The 24,162-nt window shown below is 48.8% G+C and overlaps 1 protein-coding gene across 1 annotated transcript in view; it reads left to right on the top strand.

Moving 5' to 3' along the window:
* Positions 1-24,162, top strand: part of LOC131236123 (cytochrome P450 93A3-like) — a 72,266-nt gene that overhangs the window by 43,870 nt on the left and 4,234 nt on the right. The gene's annotated exons all lie outside the window — the stretch shown is intronic.

The following is a 24,162-nucleotide window of genomic DNA, read 5'->3' as shown; positions in this document are numbered from 1 at the left end:
AGCTCGGATGCCAACGCCTCCCATTCTCCCGAGGCCCAAAACCATTTTCCCTTCCAATCCTTGTGGGAAGAGGGGAGTTTAGCTACGAGGCTCAGAGTACATTAGGCTCTTGCTGAAAAATAATACAAGCATGGCTCGGCCGAGTTGTGCTTGGCTTATTGCATGGCCAAAAATTCATCTGGCGACAAATCCTAGTTCTTTAGCTAGCGCCAGATTATATATGAATAAACCAAGATTCGCCAGGTGTTTGGGACGAGCTGACCTAGTGCCAGCTTCAGGCATGTGGTCATCATACACATGAAGGGAAGGATAGGAAATTGGAGCCCGCACTGGAGTGCATAGATGAAGATAGCAACTTCTCCATTAGCTGGATCTCTGGGAGTGTCGAGGGCGGAAGGGGCCCTGATGTGCACGGAGTCAGGGATTTGGTACTTGGCACGGATCTGTGCCATCTGGGACTCGACCAAAACTGAGCATCCAGGGATAGCTACTTCAAATCGACCTCCTGAAGGCCCGGCAACAGCCCTTCTAGCCGGATTCTGAGGTATCCTCCTTGATCCTTCTGTACGACCCTTAACCTTTGGACTAGTGGTCTTCTTTGCTGGAGGCCGAAGAGGAATCACCTCAAAGGGACCTTCCGAATCCTGGCGCTCGTAGTCTGTGCTCTCCGGTTCGGACTCATCTCTGACTCCAACTATCCGAACTTCATCTGAATCGTTCAATATTGCGAGACTAAAGGAAATTGAGATAGAGTTGAGAGGAACTCACAGGAGACTCCTCTTCGGGACACATGAGACTTTTCTCCAGAAGGCGTCTCGCAGCGCAAGCACTCTAGGAAAATGAAATGAAGAAAGGAACTCAAATGGGATGCAGGAGAGTCCAAATGAGAGAATGGAGGGGCTTATATAGCCATTGCCAGCCGGCTGCAATCATGACAGACAATTGTTTCTGAAGCTGAAACGGCTCAGTTCCGAACCTGACTGTATATGTGGCAGCAAGTTAGTCGTCCGAGCTGACATCCTTCGAGCCGTGCACTGCTAGAACTGAACAACATTCAATGTATAGATGGCTTTCACCTCTTGATGTCCACGTGGTGTCATCCGGTTCATTTGGTCGATTCGAATCCTCATCCGCTGCCACGTGTTCGACGCACATTGGCTTGTACCCAAAAAGTGGCTGTCATCATACGGCGCCTGGATCACGAGGGGCCATCATTGCAACTGTTCACCTCGGCCTTGAGGGCTAGTCATCATGAGGGAAGCGGTGGTTCATTTTTCAAGTCGTTTACTCTCTGAGTCCGAGCTCAGACCCAGAAAGTAGGGGGCTTCTGTTATGGAAAAATTTGAGTCGAGCCCTACCGAGGTCAACGAGCAAAGCTTCGGACTGATAGCATCCGAACCGACTCGATTTCACATTCTTTTGTAGAGCTTTAATGCCGACCTGGAACTCGGAAGAAGCCATTACACATCCGACCTGCCAGCCCCAACCAGGATCAACTCACTCATGAAGCTCGAATGGTTGTGAGCAAGACTCGGCCCGGATGGAAATGTGGTCAAGGATTACGCTAAAGGGGTAACTCCAGTAACGCATGTCCAGAGAGTCATCCGACGCACGATCTCAGGATAATGGTTAATATCAGCGGTGCGTGGCTCCCGCTTGATGGCATAGATCATGCCGAGATTGACGGACATGTTCACCTCAACCCAAAGGTAAAAATAGAGGACATTACGACAAAAAAGGTACACAACATACCACACCTTAAGCTTACTCTACTCCACTTAGACTTAGATTCCTAGCCTGACTTTGGCATCGGAGGGTTCCCTGCTCTAGCCAAGGTCTCCTTTGTCTTCCCCTTGTGTAGGATACAGGGTTTGGTCCGAGTACTCGGAGTTCGGTAAAGAGTGAGCCAGATTTTAGCATCAACAAATGTTATAATTATCATTCCACTGGCTGTAGGGATTCTTGCACTACTAAGCTCTGTGAGATCTTGTGATGTATGTATTATATCCACTCGGTCCATCCTTTATTTCCAGCCCGTTATAGGTGTCAGGTTAAACATGAGCTATATCTAAAGCTCAAAGAGGCCACACCATAGGAAACAGTGGGGACTGAACACGTTGAAAACATATTTAGAGACTAGAGAAGTTTTAGATCAAGCTGATATTTATGTTTCCCATCACCAGGTTAGAGTGACCTTGTGAATCGGTTGGATGGCAAATAAACAATAAGGTGGGTCCTAGGATGGTTTCAATGGTGGGCGTCATTATCCCACTTTTCTTATGGTATGATCTACTAGAGCTTTGTATCGGCTTTATTTATAGGCTCATGCTAAAAAATGACCTACTGAAATGGATGGACGGTATAGATATAACACATACATCACAGATGGTCCCACAACTTTGCTGTAAGCAATCCACTCTTTGAATTTTGTTGATGCAAAAAATCTGGTCGTCCCTTCGAATACCTTCGGGTACCTGCAAAGGAAGAAGACAAATGAGACCCTGGCTAGAGCAGGGGACCCTCCGATGCCAAAGTCAGGCTAGGAATCTGGGTCTTATAGTATTGAGGGGGTTTGGGAGAGAGTGTTTTTTGTGTACCTTTCATCCATGGAGTCTCTTCTATTTATAAGAGGAGGAGGTTCCCGCCGTACGGGGATTCTTTCCCGATCCTTTGAAGATTTGATTTAGGTGGTATTTTGTTTTGGATACTTTCCGATCCCGAGATTTTTGGGATCGGGGATCCTTCTACAAAATTCTCGGGACGGTGTTTAAGATTACACCATCTCTCCTTTACTTGACTTGGCCACAATAGATCCATAATCTCGGCTGGCTCACATAGGAGACTTTTTGCCTACTATCGGACGAAATTGGGTCGGTTCAGGGTCGATGTTTTCCTTTTATCCGATAGCCGATACTGCAACCAACCATACAAGGGTTGTTTTTATAGTCGGTCAGGTGGTTTTCTGATTTAGGACCTTTAATAGGTCTCTTTAGACATTACTGCCTCATTAACCGAGTCAACTTGATGTGTCCTATACTTGCCTAAGGCTCTCGACTCTCAACTTTGGTTGAAATTCATTTCCTACAAATCCGAACAAGTATCTCCTTTGAATTTATCTTGCTCGATCCGAACTATTGGCTCGGATCCTTCGGTCGGTTTTAGTAGAGTTGGTCCATTTCATAACCGAGTCTCCAGACTTGTCATATTTTTTCCCCAACAGTAAGCCTCCTACTCCTTATGTCAATTACATTGGCACTAAGGAGTGTTGTATTGCAGACCGAGGTTATGATGGGGTATTTATTACTTCTTGTGTCGTTCTTGACGTGCGACGGATCGTTACTCGAGGTCGCACGAGCGGACAGCTGTCGAGTCGTTTCGTCCGCTTATGAGCGCTAGACACGTGGCGAAGACGTTACTTGCGTCAGTCGGCGTGCGCCACGCGTCGGGTGGGGGAGTCGAAATAGGCGTCGATTTGACTCCTCCTTAAATGCTGTTGCCACGTGGTTCTTCTATAAAAAGAAGAGCGGGATCGACTTTCACAATTTCGTCTGCCCAATTCATTTTTCTCTCCCATTCTCCCTTCTCTCTTCTCAACCGTGTTTGCGGTTTGCCATTATTCTTTGTCTTTGCCTTCTTCTCTCCTCAACTGTGTGCTTATCGTCCTTCCGGTGACTCTTATCTTTCTCCCTTTTCTTTTCGACGTTTAGTGACTATGCATTCTTCAAAACCCTAGGGGGAGATTTCTGGTGATAAGGGTGAAACGGAGCATTTTTGGAATGTTTCGGAATCGCCTTCCTTATTGGCGGAGATGTCGGTGAGTGCCAATGAGGCTTTCCAGCTCTCCGCTGGGATGTCCAGCAGGACCCCAGCGGAACGCCCTACCCTGAAGGATCCCTCTGTCTTGAGACATGCCCTAAGCAGGCCCACCCCTTTTTTCCCAGGGGATGACTTAGAGGAAGAGGAGGAAGGATTAGGAACCTCTGAGTCGGCTCTTCCTAGGAGACCGACGAGGGCCAAGTTTGGGGGAACCACTGAGTCGGTCCCCTTACAAAGATTGGCTCGATTTGCTGAGTCGGTGGCCGAAGAAGGAGAGGCTACCGAGTGTGAGGAGGTCAGAGACGAACAAAAGGGGCCGGTTCCCTCAGTTTTGACTGAGATGGACTTAAATAGGATCCGAATAGGGTATCATGTCCCTGACTCAGTAATTCTTCAACTTCCGCTTCCGAATGAATTGCCTGACCATCCCCCTCTTGGGATGGTCGTAATTTTTCAAGTCGCCATGCAATGTGGCTTGCGTCTACCCTTACAACCTATTGTTCAGAATTTTCTTTCCCGGCTCAGAATTACTCTCGGGCAGATAGTCCCGAATGGGTGGAGGAACTTGTTTGGATGTGCAATGTTGTGGGCTGAGGCCGAACAGCCCCCACTAACTGTAGACGAATTCCTCTATCTATACCAAGTTCGGCCAAATACTTTGCAGCTCGGCTGGTATTTTTTGAGTGCTTGGCGGAACAAGGGTGGTTTTTTGATAACTGACCCTCCTACCTCTAACAAGCACTGGAGAGAGAGGTGGTTCTGGGCTTGCGGTCGCTGAAAAACTGCTGAGCTTGAGCTGTTCGAATCTCTCGTTCCCCGGGTGTTCTCTAAAGCAGGTGACTCGGCATGCCTTTTTGCTCATCTTGTTTTGCTAAACTCCTCTTGAGTCTTACTGAGCATCTTCTGCAGATATCTCCAAGAGAAAGCCAAGGCTAGCAGCCAACGTATTAGCTTAGATTAGAGACCTGTGGACATTGAGCCCGAAAGACAGGTCTTGGAAGTCCCTCTTACAGCCGGAGCATCTTCTTCTCTCGGGTCTGGACTCGTCCATAACAGGTAACTCTGAATTACTCAGGCACTTCCTTCTTGAATTTTTCTGATTTCACGTTTTATCTGACATAGAAATGGCTGAAACTCGACCCCTCCTGAGGCCGTCAAAGTTAAAGGGTCCCCCTAGGTTAGTCCTTCTATCAGAGCCTCGACCCTCGAAGAAGGCTAAGACTGCTCCCTCGATCGCGGAGCCTTCTGCCCTAGTCGCCACTACCTCGGCCGTCCCACCCGTCGTCGATCTTTCTGACCACCCCGAAGAGAGGGCGGAGGATGTTCCTGTAGAGTCCCAAGCGACTCCCGAGCCAGCACAGGTCGCCGGACAAGTCTCGGAGCGAAGAGAGGAGAAGAGAGGGGAGAGTTCAAGGGAGGAGTCGGCTCCACAGGAGCAATCCTCCTTCCATTGGGCCGTGCCTTGGGCTATTTCTGCAGGGAGCGAAAGGGAATTCGCTTCCATCTTCGAAGCTCCTGGGAGTTGGATACTCTCCCATGCTGCAAAGGTCTTGCTCCAGGTGGGGTTTCAAATTTTATTCTCTAGCTCTTTGTCTCTTTCAGCTTTAATCAAAATTTTTTTTATTGTGCAGCTCGCTCCTTACCTACTGAGAGCCAGTATAGACTTGACTGAGGCTGAGAAGGCTTAGAAAAATGTGGCGGACGTCGAAGCAGCTCAGAGACGGGCAGCAGAGGCAGAAGCCCAATTTGAGATCACCTCTACTAGGGTTGGCCGTTTGACTGGCGAGTTGAGCTTGGCTCGGAAGGCGACTGAAGACGCTAGAGCCGAATGTGCTCGGATGGCTCAGCTGCTGATAGGGGCTACTGATGAGAGTCGGTAAGTTCGTCTGGCTCGTGATGCCTCCGAGGATAAGCTAACCCGGCTGAAGGCCGATACAAAAACGGTGCTCGAGGTGGCCAAGAAAGACACGAGAGAGAAGGCCATAAAAGACTTCCTTGAATCTCCGGAGTTCGAGGACGAGAGAGACCGCCTATACGCGAGCGGGTATCAAGCTTGCATCCAAGTGGTGAAGTAATTTTTTTCTGACCTTGACCTCTCAAATTTTGAGGATGGGCCTCCCGAGGATCTAACGACTGAAGTGGCTGAGCCTGTCGATGTTGCAGTTGGTACCGGGGTCGAGCTTGAAGTGGCTCAGGCTCCAGAGGTCATTCTGAATGACCCTTGAGAGCCCTGGAGCTAGGTTTTAGGTACCATCATCAGCTCCATTTTTGGCACTAACATCAGCTCCGCTGGGAACTCAGTTTTTAGTACCATCATCGACTCCATTTGTGGCACTAACACTGGCTCCAGACAAGCTCGAGAATAGCGTTAACCGAAGAAGACATTCGCATGTTGTGGCCGATCTTTCTTTTGCCCCTTTCTAGTCTAACAATGTATTGCCGAAACAAGATGTAACTCGATGTAACATACTGATAAATGAATATGATCAGTTTCAATTTATTTATTTTTGACTCAGTTTACATGCCTGTTTTTTCTGAGTCTCTTTCATTGCTTTGCCGTGCGGACTTTAGGGGTAATAGGTTTTCAGATGCTCGGCGTTCCACGGGTGAGACAGTAGTCGTCCGGTTAGGTCTTCCAACTGATATATCCCTGGTCGAATGGTGGCTAAGACGATATAGGGCCCTTCCCAGTTGGGTCCCAGCGTTCCTGAGCCGACTTCCTTAGTATTGAGGAACGTCTTTCGGAGAACCATGTTTTCCACTTGAAAACGTTTGACCTTGACTCGGGCGTTGTAGAACCGAGTAACCTGCTGTTGCCGAGCTCTTTCTCTTTGTTCGTCCACAAGATCGAGTCCGAGTGCTAGGAGTTGTTCATTATCCTCTTCGTTAAACGAATTGACTCGGGCTGAAGGCAACACAATCTTGACCAGAGTGACGGCTTCCGAGCCATAAGCAAGGGAGAAAGGAGTTTCGCCCATTGCAGTTCGTGCTTTAGTTCGATATGCCCATAATACTTTCGGGAGTTCTTCAGCCCACGTTCCCTTGGTTTGGTCGAGCTTGGTCCGGAGGTGGTGTTTGATGATCTTGTTAACTACCTCAACTTGCCCCTTCGTCTGAGGATGGTGGGGCGATGAGTACACGTTTCTGATCCCGAGGTTGTCACACATTTCTCGAAAGCTATTATTGTCGAACTGTGTCGTATTGGATGGTCAGCCAGTAGTCCGAACCGATAGACAATGTTCTTCCACACGAAATCAATGATCTTCTATTCAGTTATTTTCGCCAATGGCTCAGCTTCGGCCCATTTCGTGAAGTAATCTACGACCATGACAGCGAACTTAGTATGGCCTCTTTCAACTGGGAGTGGCCCTATGATGTCGATTCCCCATTGTACGAAGGGCCAAGGACCGGTCATAGATGTCAATGCTTCTGGAGGTCGTCTCGGGAAAACTGCGAATCTCTGACATCTGTAGTATTTCTAAACGAGCTTAGGAGCGTCGTGTTGGATGGTCGGCCAGTAGTATCCCTGACGCAATACCTTATACGCGAGTGACCGTCCTCCTGAATGGTTTCCTCAGATTCCTTCGTGGATTTCCCATAGTACATAGTCCGCTTCGCTGGGGTTTAGACATCGCAGCAGTGGAATATAATAACCTTTCTTGTATAACGTCCTGTTGAATATGGTATAACGGGAGGCTCGGACCTTTAATCATCGGGCCTTGTCGCGGTCTTCAGGCAACTCACCCTTATTGAGATATCGGACGATCGGATCAATCCAAGAAGGTATCGAGTCGATCGTATGTACGATTGAGCTAGCTGGTTCCTCGATACTCGGCTTAGCGACGTACTCGACCGGAACAGACCTGGGTGTATCGTCTTCGTCGGCGGAGGCGAGTTTTGCTAACAGGTCCGCTTTGGCATTCTCTGTTCGAGGGATCCGAGTAACAATATAACATTGAAAGCCTTTGATCAGTTCTTTCACTTTCTCCATATATGCTTTTAATTATTCTTTTCGTGTTTGATATGCACCGGTAACTTGGTTAACAACTAGCTGAGAATCGCTGAAAACATTTAGATGCTTAACACCTAAGCTAGCCGCGAGTCGAAGGCCAAGCAACAACGCTTCATATTCTGCTGTATTGTTCGATGCTTGAAATCCGAGTCTTAAGGCATATTGCATGTAAGTTTGATCTGGAGTTTCCAGAACTACTCTTGCCCCGCTTGCCTTAAAGTTAGAGGAACCGTCGACATACAGCTTTCATGGTATCGGGTCAGGCGATGATATGGGAGAAGCAGTAGTTAATTTTTCAACGGGCTCGGCAGTATGCCCATTCATTGGGTTGGCATGTGGTGTTACTTCAGCAATGAAGTCGGCCACAACTTGCCCTTTGATTGCTATTCTCGGCTTATATTGAATGTTGAATTCGCTGAGTTCGATCGCCCATTTCGTAAGTCAGCCGGATGCATCCGGTTTCTGTAGAATCTGACGCAGTGGGAGATCGGTCATTACGACGATGGTATAGGCTTCAAAATATGGTTGAAGTTAGCGCGAGGAGACTACTAGAACTAAGGCCACCTTTTCCAAGAGTGGGTATCTCATCTCCGCCGGTAATAGTACTTTGCTGACGTAGTAAACCAGCAACTGCTTTCCTTTGTGCTCACGTATCAGGGCTGAGCTAACTGCTGCCTTGGACACTGCCAGGTACAGCAGTAGAGCTTCTCCTGACTTAGGTTTCGATAAGATTGGGGGAGATCCGAGATACGACTTTAACTGCTGAAATGCTGCTTCGCACTCTTCCGTCCAATTCAACGTTTATCGTCCCTTCAATTGTTTGAAGAATGAGAGACATTTATCCATGGCTCTGGACAGGAAGCGATTAAGTGCTGCTACTCATCCAGTCAGTCTTTGTATATCTTTAATCATTTTTGGAGACTCCATGTCAAGCAAAGCTTTTATCTTTTCTGAGTTAGCTTCTATCCCTCACTGACTAACCAAGAAACCGAGGAACTTTCCCGAGCTTACGCTAAAGGCGCACTTATTCGGGTTCAGTTTCATTCGGAACTTACATAAGATGAGGAACATTTCTTCTAGGTCGGCTATGTGGTCGGCCGCACGTACACTTTTGAGGAGCATGTCGTTAATGTACACTTCCATCGTTCGGCCGATCAGCCGAGCAAAGATTTTGTTCACCAATCTTTGATAAGTTGCATCAGCATTTTTCAAACCAAACGGCATTGCATGGTAACAATAAAGGCCTTTGTCAGTGACAAAGGTTGTTTTAGATTTATCGGACTGATGCATTACAATTTGATTATACCCTGAATACGCATCCATAAAGCTAAGAAGTTTATGCCCCACGGTACTATCCACCAACTAGTCTACCCTTGTAAGAAGAAAGCTATCCTTCGGGCAAACTTTATTTAGGTCGGTATAGTTGATACAGACTCACCTTTCCCGTTAGCTTTCTTCACCGGTATGACATTTGCTACCCATTCTGGATAGTATATCTCTTCTATGAATTTTGCCTTGAGGAGCTTGCTAACCTCTTCTCCTATGACAGCGTACCTTTTGGGGCCGAGAGGTCGTCGCTTCTGTAGGATTGGTCGGTAGGTCGAATCGACATTGAGTCGGTGGGTGATCACTGACGGGTCGATTCCTTGCATATCTTCATGGTTCCAAGCAAATACGTCAGCATATCGTCGGAGCAGGGCTATCAAATTATCCCTCAAGGGTGGTAGTAGAGACGAGCCAACCTGCACTGTTTTGGACTCCTCTGTGTCGACCAAGGGCACCGAGACAAGATCTTCAACTGACAGCCCTCGTTCATGCGTCTCGACCCAGGGGTCTAGTGACTCGATCATTGATACTTCGGCTGGAGCTTTCTCAGTGGGTCTCTTTACAACTGTCATGTAGCAACGCTTCGCGTCTTGTTGATCTCCCTTGACGACTCCTACTCCCGACTCAGTTAGGAATTTTATGGAGAGGTGGTACGTAGATAGGACGGCCTGGAGGATACTCAGAGAGGGTTGACCGAGTATAGCGTTGTACACGGACGATTGGTCGACTATTAGGAAATCAACCATTGTAGTTGCTTGGTGCGGATGATTCCCGGCTGTGAGCGGCAGGAAAATGATCCCCTCCAGGAGTATCTGTCCCCTCGAGAATCTGACCAATGGGGTACGAACCGGTCTTAACGTCGATCGTTCAACACCCATCCTGTCGAACGCCTACTGTGAACAACACGTCAGCTGATGACCCTGTGTCGACAAGAATGCAGAACACCCTTCGGTTTGCAATGGTCAGAGTAACGACCAATGTATCGTCATGTGGATGATGGATCCCTCGGGCACTTCATCAGTGAACGAGATACAGTACTTTTCCTTCTTCTGTTCTTTTGAAGGCCGAGCTATGATCAGAATGTCGGACTCAGGTCGGCTGAGGCTTCTGGCGTGGTTTTTCTGGACGTTATTTGAGTTGCCTCTGCACAGGGGTCCTCCGACTATCGTCCGGATTTCTTCCGTAGATCGGTTGTCACTCTGTCGTTCTTCCGTTGTTCCTGTTCTCTCGACATGTTCTTTGAGCCGGCCTTCTCGGATAAGCCTTTCGATCTCCTCCTTCAAATGATATCAATCACTTGTACTATGACCGTGATCGCGATGAAAGTGATAGTACTTGTCCTTATTCCGCCGGTTTGGATTACTCCGAAGCTTATTTGGTAAACTCACAAATCCTTCACTTTTGATTTCCATCAGCACATGTTCTCGAGGTTTGTTAAGTGGGGTGTATGTAGAGAACATTTGATCGGGTCGCTTACCTGACTTGCTTTCGTCGTGTGCTCGGTCGTCCTTCTACTTTTTCCCTTCGGCCGAGTCAACCTCATTTTTGGTCGACCCTTTGGCTGTGGTTTTTGTGTTCTAGATGGCCTCGCCCAAATTCTGCGTTTCTTCAGCATCTGCATATTTGTCTGACCGAGTCATGAACTCCGCCAAAGTTTCGGGTGGATTCTTGTTTAAGGACGCCAAAAATGACTTGTCCCTTACACCTTGCATGATGGAGTTGAGTGTTGTCTCCTCCGAAAGTTTTCGAACTTGGAACGATTTGAAGTTGAATAATTTGATATAGTCTTTCAACAATTCTCCCTCCTTTTGGACTATGTTGTTCAGGTGCGCTGGAGGTTTCAGCTTCTTCTTCCCGCCAATAAAATTGGTAAGGAAGGCGTCACCAAGTTCTGTGAAGGTTCGGATGGACTTTGGTTTCAGCTGTTTAAACCAAAGTCGGGCTACGTCGGCTAAGGTGAGGGAGAAGGCTCGGTACATCACGGCATCCGAGGTATCATGCAGTTCCATGTATGTTCGGAAGCATTCGATGTGCTCGGTTGGGTCGGTTTTACCCGTGAAAGGCGTAATTTGCGGAAGACGGAAACATTCTGGTAATCGGGCCTGTATTACTTCCTCCATAAACGGGGACGCTTTTGTCTCAGGCCGATTCTGACACAAATCACGACCCTGCTTCACGTCTTCGATCTCCTCCCGTACCTCCCTCCTGAAATCTTGGAGGTCGGCTTTCCAAGGTTCGTTACTTTCGGCCATTCCCTCGATCGGAGGCCGACTTCGTCTTCGCCGATCAATTTCATGTCGAAGGTCAATGGGGGGCAGAACGGTAGTAGTGGAATGAGCGGGGGCCGGCTCGGACGGACCTTGGGGCTGACTTTTCTAGGGGATTGTCGGCTGTGGAGCATCAGGCTCGGGATCAACAACTTGCTGTGGGGTGTTAGCCGTCTGAACACCCGGCGAAACTTGCTGCCGGTGTATTTGTTCCAACAGCTGTTTCATGTTGTTGATGTCGGATCTGAGTTCCTGTACCTCTTTATCCAGTCGCTCATTACCTCGGTTCCGCTGAGTGTTCCTCGTCCCAGCAGAGGTCGCTGGTCGAGCAGCGAAATTCTGGCCTTGAGTCCCTCGAACAGCGTTTGCATCCGACGGCTCAACGACGGCAGCCTCATTTGGATCTTCTTGGATCGTTCTTCTAGTAATCACCATTAAAGCACGTTTTATGGCCTCCGAATAAAGCGTAGGAAACAAATTTTTGTATCAATAGAGGAGATTAAGGATTGTTGATGTAAAAATCTAGTCCACCCTCTTTAGACCTAGGAGTGAACAGCTGCACAGAAAGAAGACAAAGGAGACCCTGGCTAGAGCAGGGGACCCTCCGATGCCAAAGTCAGGTTAGGAATCCGGGTCTTATAGTATTGAGGGGTTTTAAGAGAGAGAGTTTTTGCATACCTTTCATCTTTGGAGTCTCTCCTATTTATAAGAGAAGGAGGATCCCGCCGTATGAGGATTCTTTCCCGATATTTTGGAGATTTGATTTAGATGATATTTTATTTATGGATACTTCCGATCCCGAGATTTCCGGGACCGGGGATCCTTCTACAAAATTCTCGAGACGGTGTTTAAGATTACACTGTCTCTCCTTTGCTTGACTCGACCACAATAGATCCGTAATCTCGGCTGGCTCACATAGGAGACTTTTTACCTACTATCGGACGAAACTGGGTCGGTTCAGGGCCGATGTTTTCCTTCTATCCAATAGCAGATACTACAACCAACCATACAAGGGTTCTTTTTATAGTCGGTTAGGCGGCTTTCTGATTTATGACCTTCAATAGGTCTCTTTAGACATTACTGCCTTATTAACCGAGTCAACTTGATGTATCCTATACTTGTCTAAGACTCTCGACTCTCAACTTCGGTTAGGATTCATTTCCTACAAATCCGAACATGTCTCTCATTTGGCTTTATCTTGCTCGATCTGAACTATTGGCTCGGATCCTTCGGTCAGTTTTAGTAGAGTTGGTCCATTTTATAACCGAGTCTCCGAACTTGTCATATTTTTTCTCCAACAAATTTGATTCCATTTATTTATCATCGCAGGAGGTAGATAAGATCCTCGGCCTGGGGGGGTATATGCAAGTTGCTTCTATCTGAGAGTTATATCCTCTCGTCCATATCGGCCTTAGCGAGAGTGGAACAGGAGTTGCATTGGTAACACATTAGTGAGTGTTGTCCTGACTGTGGGCCCACGTTGATGTATGTGTTATTCATCCATGACGTTCATAAGTTTTTTTCAACTCTTTTTAATACATGATCTCAAAAAATGAAGCAGAATTAAATCTCAAGTGGATCATAGTCGGGATTGAATGCCCACGGTTAAAGACTTGGTTACAAGAGTTTCATATTAAGCTGATATTTAAGCTTTCCCTTCATTTAGGTCTGTGTGACCTTATCAACAAGTTGGATGACAAATAAACATTACAGTGATCCTTAGAAAGTTTTTAGTGGTGGGTGTTCAATTACCGTTATTTCCTTTCATGTGGTCCACTTGAGATTTGGGTCAGCTTCATTTTTGGAAACATGCCCTACATTATACCGCAAAACTGACGAACAACACGGTTACAGAACACGTACATCAAGGTGGGCCACGCCAGGGTAACACTCGAGAGGTGTTACCCGGGTAACACCTGCACACTAGAATCTTAATGGTCTCCATTAGTGGACCCCACCTCACGTATAACATACGCTGCCGCTGTATCTGTAAGTTAGATTGACTCCACCGTTCTAGCCGCTTATAATTAAAGCCCTCATTATTGAAGTTGGACCGTTTACTTTTTAGTTGAAAATAGTAACGTATGACGGACGCGGATTACCTACTGACTGGTTGAGCAGCAATCTCGCTAAGTGACATCATCAGAATTTTTGGCCCATCCATAATGTATATGTAGTATCCACACCGTCCATCCATTTTGAGAGACCATTTTAGAGCATGATCCAAAGATAGAGGCAAATTCAAAGCTCCAGTAGACCCCACCACAAAAAAACAGTAGATATTGAACGTCTACCATTAAAAACATAGTGGGAGCCAAAAAAGCTTTCCATCGAGCTGATATTTGTGTGACTCTTTCCCTTAATCCATGTCTGTGTTGACTCATGGACAGGGTTGACCTCAAATAAATATCATGGTGTGCCTAAGGATGAGTTAAGGGTGGGCGTTACTATCTACACTCTTTTTTACAGCGGGGTTGACATCTGATCTGGATATGATTCATTTCTCGGCTAGTGTAACACACACACGTCATATAAGCTGGTGTATTAACGTCGGCATCGTGAGTGCCATGATGAGGTACGTGTTATATCTAAACTATCCATCCATTTGGCGAGCTCATCTTAAGGCTTGATTGGAAAAATAAAACAGATCTAAGATTAATTGGACCACACTGCAAAAAATGATTTAGATCGAAATCAGATTGCCTACTGAGTTACTCAGTACGCTCCCATCAAACTGAGTAAACTTAGATGGGCCCACCTTGAATGTATGTTGTTGGGGACAAAACATACAAGTCCGCAGACTCGGACTAAATGCCTCGGGCCACCAAAGGATGTGTCAAATCCGAGGAGTTATTCGCTAGACCGAGGCAAAGGTTGAGTCGGCCCCGACGGGTCGGCAGGGTCGTCAGTGTCTCGGGCATGCTTCGGGCGGACCTCTTTATCGGATCGACCGTCACAAGATGAAGCCGCACTCCGGATGTCTTGGGATAAGATTCCCGATCCCGAAGTTCACGGGATCGGATGAAGGCATGAGACGGACACGATCCTGTTTCCGTGATCCCACGAGAAGATTCCGTGATCCCAGGAGAAGATCTCGCGCACAATACCAGGAAGAGAATCCTCGTACGATTAAATGCCCCAGCAGCTATAAAAGAAGGGGGGGCCCTCACCTTGAGAGGGACGAAAACAAATTCCTCCAAAAGACTTTTCAATACTTTAAGACCCCGAGTCCAGGCCTGACTTTGGCATCGGAGGGTCCCCTGCGCTAGCCAGGGTCTCCTTTGTCCTTTTTCTGTGCAGGCATACAAGGATCCAGGAGGACGAACCAGATAATTGCATCAACAGTTTGGCGCCGTCTGTGGGAACGTGCAAAAAGCCATCCCGTACCTCTATATTGAGTCCAATGGTGATGACTAGAAGGACGGTCCCAGAAGAAGATTTGAATGAGAACGCGATTACAGGGCCACCCGGTCCAATCGCCGTTCCCCCAGCCCAGAACGCACCTAACAACCGCCGACGAGGGGCGACGATGGGCGGTTGGACAAGGAGGTTCAAGAAATCCGTTCTGATATGAATACGATGAAACAGATGCTGGAACGAATGTATCAGCAGCAAATGCAGCCACTCCCGCATCCTCAAGGGGAGACGGCGCGCGTACAGACGGCGGCGGTTGATCCTCAACCTTCTGCGCCGCAGTCTTTCCGGCCGAGCCAACCCCAAGGCGGGTCAGAACCATCTCCAGCGCAGTCAGCCAACGCCTCCCTCCCCCCGACTGATCTTCGGCACGAAATAGAACGAAGAAGGCGCAGTCGCCCTTCCATGGAAGGCACGGCAGAAAGCAGCGAACCTTGGAAAGCCGACATTCAAAATTTCAAAAAAGAAGTACGGGAAGAGATGGCAAAAGAGATGGCAGACATAAAGCACGGCCGGAATGTATATTCAACCGGGTCCGAAGCGAAAGCGTCCCCCTTTGTGGACTCGGTAATGAAAGCCCGATTGCCCGAGAGGTTTCGATTACCTCAAATCACTCCTTTCACCGGCAAGACTGACCCGACCGAGCATATTGAGTGCTTCAGAACCTATATGGAACTCCATGATGCCTCGGATGCAGTAATGTGTCGGGCCTTTTCTCTTACATTGACTGATGTAGCTCGACTGTGGTTCAAACAGCTGAAGCCAAAATCCATCAGTTCATTCGTTGAGCTAAGCAACGCCTTCCTCACCAACTTCATCGGCGGAAAGAAAAAATTAAAGCCCCCTGCACTGAATAGCGTAGTTCAGAAGCAGGAGAGCTATTGAAAGATTACATCAAGCGTTTTAATTTCGAATCCCTTCAAGTTCGGAAACATTCGGAAGAAACGGCCCTCAATGCACTCATGCAAGGAGTTAGGGATAAGCCATTTCTGGCATCTCTAGACAAAACTCCGCCCGATACTCGGGAATTTATGTCACGGTCCGATAAATATGCCAACGCCGAGGAAGCGCGAATCTGCGTGAAACCAAAACCTCGGCCAAAGAGTCGGCCAAAAAAGAAGCAGACTCGGCCGGGGGAAGGAAACGCAAAGAGGATCAAGCACGTGACGAGCGAAGGTCGAAAACGGCCGGATCGAAAATTTTCCACATATACTCCCCGGAATAAGACTCGGGAAGAGGTACTGATGGAAACGAAGGCTTTGTTGGCTGGCCCAGTAAGCTCAAGAGTAATCCTAATCGGCGGGATAAGGATAAGTACTGCCATTATCATCGCGATCACGGGCAAAACACAAGTGATTGCCGTCACTTAAAAGAAGAGATCGAAAGACTCATAAAAGACGGCCGACTCAGAGAACATATGGTCAAAGCTGGGGCATTCGAGGCGCGCCCGACCGAGAGTCACCTATGGAAGAAATCCGGACGATTATCGGCGGTCCACAATGTGGGGGCGACTCAAACAACGCGCGAAGGAATCACGCACGAAAACTTAGTCAGCCTCAGTCCGAGCTCATGATTATAGATCGGCCATCAAAGGAGAAGAAAAGAGAAAGATATTGCATCTCGTTCACAGAAGAAGATGCCCGAGGCATCTATCACCCCCACGATGACGCATTGATTGTCACCCGACTATCGCTAACCGAAAGGTGTTTCGAATACTCGTCGATACGGGTCATCTGCAGACGTGTTATTTACCCATGCGTTCGACAAAATGGGGATCCGCGTTACGCCCGGTTCGGACCCCATTGATCGGTTTTTCCGGAGGACAAGTATTGCCCGAGGGGACTGTCTCATTACCACTCACTGCTGGCACTGCCCCACATCAGACGACGATGATGGTTGACTTCCTGGTCGTCGATCAACCCTCGGTATACAATGCGATACTCGGCCGACCTTCATTGAGTCTCCTCCAGGCCGTGGTATCCACATACCATCTTACAATGAAATTCCCGACCGAGTCAGGAGTCGGAATTGTTAAAGGAGACCAGCAAGACGCGAGGCGATGTTACATGATAGCTGTAAAAGGAGCCGCCGACAAGAATCCGACCAACATATTAACAATCGAATCGTTGGACCCTCGGGGCGAGAATTATGAACGAGGACAGCCGGTCGAAGATCTTGTCTCAATCGCCTTAGTCGAAACAGATGGATCCAAGACAGTGCGAATTGGCTCATCTCTGCAGTCCCCTTTGAGAGAAAAGCTGATCGCCTTGCTCCGAGAGTACGCCGACGTATTCGCTTGGAATCATGAAGATATGCAAGGGATCGACCCCTCCGTGGTGACTCACCGGCTTAACGTCGATCCGTCATATCGACCGATCCGACAGAAGCGACGACCGCTTGGCCCTGAACGATACGCCATCATCGAGAAAGAAGTCAACAAACTACTCCAGGCTAATTTCATAGAAGAAATACACTATCCAGAGTGGGTCGCGAATGTCGTGCTTGTGAAGAAGTCCAACGGGAAATGGCGAGTCTGTATTGATTATACCGACTTGAATAAAGCCTGCCCCAAAGATAGCTTTCCGCTTCCGAGGATAGACCAGCTAGTAGATAGTACAGCCGGACATGAGCTCCTTAGCTTCATGGATGCTTATTCGGGATATAATCAAATTGTAATGCATCAAACAGATAAATCAAAAACTACCTTTGTCACCGACAAAGGCCTTTATTGTTACCGAGTGATGCCATTTGGTCTGAAGAATGCCGGTGCAACTTATCAAAGGTTAGTTAACAAAATTTTTGCTCGACTTATAGGCCGAACCATGGAGGTATACATCGACGACATGCTTGTCAAGAGCATACACGCGGCGGATCATGTGAATGATTTGGAAGAAATGTTTCTAATCCTACGGAAGTTCCGGATGAAGCTGAATCCAAGTAAATGTGCTTTTGGAGTAGGCTCCGGAAAATTCCTCGGTTTCTTAGTCAGTCAGCGAGGAATAGAGGCAAACCCTGAGAAGATAAAGGCTCTGATTGATATGGAATCCCCCAAAACCATTAAGGACGTCCAAAGATTGACCGGACGAGTCGCAGCACTTAATCGATTCCTGTCCAGAGCTACGGATAAATGTCTCCCTTTCTTCAATCAATTGAAAGGGAGACAAGCGATGGGTTGGACGGAAGAGTGTGAAGCAGCATTCCAGCAATTAAAATCATATCTCGGTTCTGCACCTCTCTTATCAAAACCCGAACCAGGGGAGTCGTTGCTCCTCTACCTAGCCGTGTCCGAGGCAGCTGTTAGCTCGGCTTTGATACGAGAATCTGAAGGAAAGCAACTGCCGGTTTACTATGTCAGCAAAGCATTACTGCCGGCAGAAAATACCCAAGCTTGGAGAAAGTTGCCTTGGCTTTAATAACTTCATCTCGGCGGCTTAAGCCGTATTTCCATGCCCACACCATCATTGTAATGACCGACCTTCCGCTTCGCCAGGTATTGCAGAACAGAAGCTTCCTGCCGACTCACCAATTGGGCTATCTATCTGAGAGAGTTTGATATTCAATGCAGACAAAAGGCATCAATCAAAGGGCAAGCCGTAGCTGATTTTATCGCCGAAGGAACACCTTCAACCGAACTCTCAGTGAACGATACGCCGAAGGTCGATGCAGTGCCCGCCTCGACCGCTTCCCCTTGCCCTATTCCATGGAATCTGTATGTCGACGGTTCTTCCAACTCGAAGGCCAGTGGGGCTGGGGTAGTGCTGGAAACCCCCGATCACACCTATATACAGTATGCCTTACGACTTGGATTTCAAGCGTCGAACAATACGGCGGAATATGAAGCGTTGCTACTCGGCCTCCGACTCGCCGCTAGCATGGAGGTCACGCACCTAAGCGTTTTCAGCGACTCTCAGTTGGTTGTTATAGTAGTTACCGGTGTATACCAGACACGGAAAGACCGGCTAAGGGCTTACATGGAGAAAGCGAAAGAACTTATCAACAGATTTCAATTCTGTCGTGTAACTCGGATACCTCGTACGGAAAACAGCAAAGCCGATTTGCTAGCAAAGCTCGCCTCGGCCGAAGAAGACGATATACCCAGGTCCGTCCCTGTCGAATACGTCGATAAACCAAGTATAGACGAGCCAATTAGCGAGGCCGTCAATACAATCGACTCGGAACCATCCTGGATTGATCCAATCCGCCAATTCCTTGACGAAGGAAAGTTGCCAGAGGATCGCACCGAGGCCCGACGAATTAAGATCCGAGCTTCCCGTTACACCATACTCAACGGGACCCTTTATAAGAAAGGATACTACGCCCCGTTGCTGCGGTGCCTCAAACCCAGCGAGGCAAACTATGTGTTACGGGAAATTCATGAAGGAATCTGCGGAAACCACTCTGGAGGGCGATCCCTCGCCTACAAGGTCTTACGACAGGGATACTACTGGCCCACTATCCAACACGACGCTCGTGAGCTCGTTCAAAAATGCGACAGATGCCAACGGTTTGCGGCAATTCCGAGGCAAGCACCCGATGCACTAACGCCGATGACTGGTCCCTGGCCTTTCGCACAATGGGGCATCGACCTCATAGGACCGCTCCCTATGGGAAAAGGGCAGACCAAGTTTGCTGTGGTAGCAGTGGACTATTTTACGAAGTGGGCCGAGGCAGAACCATTAGCCAAAATAACCGAGCAGAAGATCACCGAGTTTGTATGGAAAAACATTATCTGCCGATTCGGAGTACCCCGTACCATTGTCACAGACAATGGAAGGCAATTTGATAATAGGAGCTTTCGTGAGATGTGCAAGAACCTCGGGATCAGGAACATTTATTCATCACCGCATCACCCTCAAACCAACGGACAAGTCGAGGCAGTTAACAAGATTATCAAGCAACATCTTCGGACCAAGCTTGGCCGGGCCAAAGGAGCATGGGCCGAAGAGCTCCCGAAAATTCTTTGGGCTTACCGAACTACAACCCGAACGGCCACAGGAGAAACTCCGTTTTCACTCGCTTACGGCTCGGAAGCAGTCACTCCCGTCGAAATCGGATTACCTTCGGCTCGAATCACCTTATTCAATGCAGAAGAGAATGAAGAACTCCTTGCACTCGGACTCGACCTTCTGGACGAACAAAGGGAAAGGGCGAGGCTGCGCACGGAGGCTCGACAACGACAAGTGACTCGGTTCTACAATACCCGAGTTAAGATTAGAAGATTCCGAAGGGGAGATATGGTTCTTCGGAAAGTGTTTTCCAACACTAAGGAGTTTGGGTCGGGCACACTGGGACCCAATTGGGAAGGACCCTATATCGTCTCGGGCACCATTAGACCAGGAACATATCTGCTAGAAGACCTAAACGGACAGTCATTGCCTCATCCATGGAACGCCGAACACCTCACGGTCTACGATCCTTAGCTTGCTATTTGATGTTTAAAGACATGCTTTTCATTCGTCAGAATACGTGTAAGTACAAAAGCAACCGAATACATCGGAGCAAAAAAATATTTACATATAAAAAAAAAAACCAAAGTCTTCATGCGTCGGCCCCGTCCCCGGCAGTTGTGTCTTCAGCGGCGGCGTCCGGATTCTCGGATTCTGAGGCTGCCCCGCCTTCGATTTCTGAAAGGTCAAGGTCAGGAAAAGACTTCTTTATATCCTTGACGCATTCCAGATATCCGCTCTGGAACAGGCGATCCCTCTCGTCCTCAAACTCGGCCGACTCAAGGAATGCTTGGACGGCCTGGTCCCTAGCCGTCTCGGCCTCCCGAGTCTTCTCCTCGGCCTGCTGAATGCGCTCCGCCGCCTCAAGCTTAGCCCGAGCTAAGTCATCCGCGCACGAAGCATGGACTGCCAGAACTCGCTGATTCTCCTCTTCGGCTTTGGAGAGTTGAACCAGTGCCTGAGCGACCTCTGCCTTCGCTTCGTCCAGGGCCCTTCTGGAAGAAGCCGCCTCTGCCCTCGCGTCTTCGGCAGCTTTCCGAGCGAGGGACGCCTCGCCTGTCAGGACGCCGACCCGGATCTCGGCCTCAGACAGAAGAGCCTGCAGCCGATGAGTTGAGGATAGCTCCTTGCTGGCCTTGATTAAGCAAGGAGCGAGTTCAAAAAGCATCCGGGCAGCGTGGCTGACGGTCTGCGACGACGGGGCGTTGTAGAGTTTCACAAACTCTCTTTCACACCCATGGGCCAGGGCCCAAGGAACCATCCCCGACACCACTTGCTGTAGGATTGACGGCCCCTCCTGGTTCGTCTCTTCCCCTCGGGAGGACGCAGTCCTCGTCTCTTCCTCCCCCCTTGAGGTCGCGGCCCCGGTCTCTTCTTCCCGACTCGGCACCGTCGTCTCAACGCGTGCCGAGTCAGGTGCCGCCTGAGGATCCGAAGCAGCAATCGCCGTCTCTTCCGCCCTTTCGTCCGGGTCGGGAATCACGACGACCGGAGGGGCAGAAGAGCTCGCTGGCTCTTTCTCCTTCCGCGGCACCCTTTGCCTCTTCGGTGGCCGAGGCTCTGAAAGAAGAACTGACCGTGGAGGAGCCTTCAACTTCGTGACTGGTCTAAGGGCAGGACGAGCTCCAGTCATCTCCGGTTCGGGGACAATCCTTAGGTTGGGGCGAGCTTCGGGCAGATCTGCAAAAACAAAAAAAAGGAGGGGGAGAGCAAGGCGAAGTAAGTCGGCGGAAATTTGAAAAATTCAGAAGATTCGTTCTTAATTACCTGTAACTTCCGAGTCCAGACCTGCAAGGTGAAGGCGCTCCGGCTGAAGAAGCACCTTCCAAGACCTGTCCCTCGGATCCAACGACTTCAACTCTTTGATCCGAGCCGAGGCAGTGCTGCCGAGCTTCGGCTTCTTCTTCGGAATATCTGCCAAACACAAGTCCGTCAGACAAAAACAAAAAAAAAAAAAAAAAAAAATGAAAAAGGGCGAGGGAGAGAAGACCCAAGTCACCTGCTCTCTGAAATGTCCGAGGGACACGAGCCTCGCAAGACCCGGACTCGTCCGTCTCCCATCGACCACATGCCCAGAACCAACGCTCTTTCCAATGTTTGTTGGAAGTGGGAGGGTCGGTTATCAGGGAACCGCCTCCGCCTCGCCAAGCAGCAAAGACGTAGAAGCCAGGGTAGTTCGGATTTACCCGCACTTGGTACAGGTGGAGAAACTCGTCGACTGTGAGCGGTGGCTGTTCCATCTCAGCCCACAACACCGCACATCCGAGTAAGTTCCTCCACCCATTCGGGACTATCTGCCCCGGGGCAATCTGTATGCGAGATAAAACTCCCCGGACGATGGTCTGAAGGGGCAGACGCAAGCCGCACTGCATCGATACTTGGTAAATTGCGACTGCCCCAGCAGGAGGGTGATCTGGCAGGTCATTCGGGCGAGGAAGATACGTGATGACCGACTCGGGGATATGATACCCGACTCGAATTCTGTCCAAGTCCGCCTCAGTCAAGACTGAAGGAACCGGACCGCTTAAATCTTCCCCCGATTCTTCCCCTTCAGACTCGGATTCATCAGCAGGAACTGGGTCCGGGGGTCCGCCCGCGATTAAAATTTCATCTTCTTCCTCTGCCTCCTCCTCCATGTCCCTTGGTAAGTTGGGCCTCCCCGGGCGGGATAAGCCGTATGACCCGCCACGGGAAGGAACGACGGAAGCAGGGCGCTACGCCTGATCGTCTCAGGCATACAAGCAGCGTTGGCATCCACTGCTATCTCCGTTAGTAAAGAGGGCGATTCCGCAACGTTCCAAAAACGTTGCGCTTCGCCTTCGTCTCCGGAAACTCCCACCTGGGGGCTTCGAGAACTCCTATCCGCCATTATTATTATGTAATAAAGAGGAAGGAGAAACTCACCGGAGAGAAAGGAACAGTGGCGGAAAGAAGTGCCGACGATAAAGAGAGAAGAAAGGAAGGAGATGAAAGGCTACGCAAATCCCAGAGAAAACGCAGAGCGAGAATGGCAAGAGCAGTAAAAGTTCGAAGTGCGGGACCCCTGACGTTTTATAAGGTCGCCCTACGGCGGAGACATTAATGGGGAAATGATTCGACGCCTGCATCGATTCCCCCACTCGACACGTGGAGCACGCCGACTAGCAACAATAATAGCTTTACTACGTGTCCAATCCTCATTGGCGGGACCTGCGATTTGATAGCTGACGGCGCATACGATGTCAGAAGCTGAACCGTCCCCATCAAAGGTCTCAATGAATGCGCTTAACGACTACTTCTCGTCTCGGACTAAGTTATGAACCGACTCAGCACTCGCTACTCCTCAGTGTCATATGAAAACACTCGGAGTAAGGGGGCTTACTGTTTGGGACAAAACATACAAGTCCGCAGACTCGGACTAAATGCCTCGGGCCACCAAAGGATGTGTCAAATCCGAGGAGTTATTCGCTAGACCGAGGCAAAGGTTGAGTCGGCCCCGACTCGGTAGGGTCGTCAGTGTCTCGGGCATGCTTCGGGCGGACCTCTTTATCGGATCGACCGTCACAAGATGAAGCCGCACTCCGGATGTCTTGGGATAAGATTCCCGATCCCGAAGCTCACGGGATCGGATGAAGGCATGAGACGGGCACGATCCTGTTTCCGTGATCCCAGGAGAAGATTCCGTGATCCCAGGAGAAGATCTCGCGCACAATACCATGAAGAGAATCCTCGTACGATTAAATGCCCCAGCAGCTATAAAAGAAGGGGGGGCCCTCACCTTGAGAGGGACGAAAACAAATTCCTCCAAAAGACTTTTCAATACTTTAAGACCCCGAGTCCAGGCCTGACTTTGGCATCGGAGGGTCCCCTGCGCTAGCCAGGGTCTCCTTTGTCCTTTTCGGGGTCATAGAAGTTTTAGATCAATATGAAATTTATTTTTCCTCTTCATCCATGTATTTGTGACCTTATTAACAGAGTGCATGGAATTTAAATGTTATGGTGGGCCCTATGAATTTTTTAACGGCGAAAATCATTACACTCGCTGCTATTTTTGGTGCGGTCCATTTGAGTGCTGAGATGATTCATTTTTTGTCTAATGCTTCAAATTGACCTCCAAAAATAGATGAACAGTGGATATAATAAATACATCATTGTGGGGCTCACGTAACTTTGATCTCCTTTGAACCATTTGTACACACGATCTACCCCAGCCAATTCGCTTTCCATGCGGAAGCCTTTGGCAGAAAATCTGCGTCCGCAGAGACGAGCGCCAACGCGCTTGGAACTTCCATTTGTATGAACGGTTCCAAGGATATCAAAGTCACATGGACTTAAAACGATGTATTTATTATATCCACACTGATTCATCCATTTTCCAAGATCATTTTAGAGCAAGATCTCA

This window comes from Magnolia sinica, unplaced genomic scaffold (genome assembly GCF_029962835.1).
Source record: "Magnolia sinica isolate HGM2019 unplaced genomic scaffold, MsV1 ctg236, whole genome shotgun sequence".
Classification (NCBI taxonomy): domain Eukaryota; kingdom Viridiplantae; phylum Streptophyta; class Magnoliopsida; order Magnoliales; family Magnoliaceae; genus Magnolia; species Magnolia sinica.
Note: the sequence above shows the minus strand (reverse complement) of the source record. Positions and strands in the feature narration are given on the sequence as shown.